Source organism: Callorhinus ursinus, unplaced genomic scaffold (genome assembly GCF_003265705.2).
Source record: "Callorhinus ursinus isolate GAN/ISIS: 27379988/994484 unplaced genomic scaffold, GSC_fseal_2.0 scaffold2, whole genome shotgun sequence".
NCBI classification, from domain to species: Eukaryota; Metazoa; Chordata; class Mammalia; order Carnivora; family Otariidae; genus Callorhinus; species Callorhinus ursinus.
In genome coordinates, this window is record NW_027397064.1 from 66,322,891 (window position 1) to 66,324,351 (window position 1,461).

Genomic DNA, 1,461 nt, shown 5'->3' on the forward strand with positions numbered 1-1,461 from the left:
TGTATGCAAATCTGTGACCCCCTTCCTTCCTGAAGCCAATCCTCTTTTTTTTTTTTTTTTCAGCCTAAGTTTCTGTTCAGACCCACACCACCCAAGCCTGGCTTGCAGGGTCAAGCTGTTGTTTCATAGTGGGAAAAAGCTGATGAAAATCCTTCACACAGAGGTGTTAAGAGCTTAATGATGAATACTCCCTTGAGTATCTTCATTTTGAAAGAGATTGCCTGGAGAGGTTATTGATTTACACAGAGAAATGGATTTCTAATCCTGGAATTTTGTCAAGAGAAGGGAAAGAGATTGACTTGGGTGGGGCTGGGGATCATTTTTTGTTTTGGAATAACTCCAGAAATTAAACAGAAACCTCCACCTGATGTGTCCTGACGAGGTGGACCGGGTTACACCAGTGCCTTTGACTCAAATACAGTGATGACCTTTGATAGAGGAAAGGGGAGAGAGGGCTGAGGGGAGAAAGCTGGAGCTACAGTCAGCATCACTTCACAGTAATGTAAAGGGGACAGAGAATCCCACAAAGTCAGCCCTGTGCGGAAATGGGTTTCAATTAGCAATAATCGCACCTTGGATAAACCTCATTGGCTATGATACTGCCACTGTGCAAAGCTAGGAAATGGGTTTCTAGGCAAATATTTGGGTTACTTGGGCATAGTACTATAACCATTGAGTTTGGCAACTGAACTAGATTAAAATGAATACGTTTAAGCAGCATTAAATAAAAATAAAGTACTATCTTAAAAATTGCATAATTAGGGGTGCCTGGGTGGCTCAGTTGGTTAAGCGACTGCCTTCGGGTCAGGTCATGATCCTGGAGTCCCTGGATCGAGTCCCGCATCGGGCTCCCCGCTCAGCGGGGAGTCTGCTTCTCCCTCTGACCCTCCCCCCTCTCATGTGCTCTCTCTCTCTCATTCTCTCTGTCTCAAATAAATAAATAAAATCTTTAAAAAAATTGCATAATTAATCTAATCAACTGTAGTGTCCTCTTAATTGTATTTCTGTGAGACCTTAAAAAGTGTCATCTGCTATAGATTATGACTCAAAGAAAGAAAGAAAGAGAGAGAGAGAGAAAAAAGGAAAGAAAAGAAAAACCAAACAGATTAGGTTGAAATGAGATCACTGTAATCGGGTATCAAAGATGACTTGTAAAAATAGCTACCTCCTATCCAGATATACGAGTGCAGGATGAACAAATAGCAGTAATAGTGGTAATATTTATTTAAGATAATGGTGGCGGTAAGGATGATCACATAGCACCATTCTGAATCCTTACATCACTAGATCATCACAGCAATGCTATAAGGCTGATACTGTTAGCATTTTAGAGAGGAGGAAAAGGAAAAAGTTGATGGACTTATGGTTAGCAAGTGGCAGAGCCAGAAGTAAGTACAGTAGTTCTTCGGTTTTTCTTTAATGTTCTCTGAAGCTCCATAGGAGCCTTTCAATGCAAGTTTA

The 1,461-nt window shown here is 41.0% G+C and overlaps 1 pseudogene; it reads right to left on the bottom strand.

The window, feature by feature from the left end:
- Positions 1 to 537: 537 nt before the first annotated feature.
- On the bottom strand, positions 538 to 617 carry LOC112810400 (U4 spliceosomal RNA; annotated as a pseudogene).
- Between the last annotated feature and the right edge of the window lie 844 nt (positions 618 to 1,461).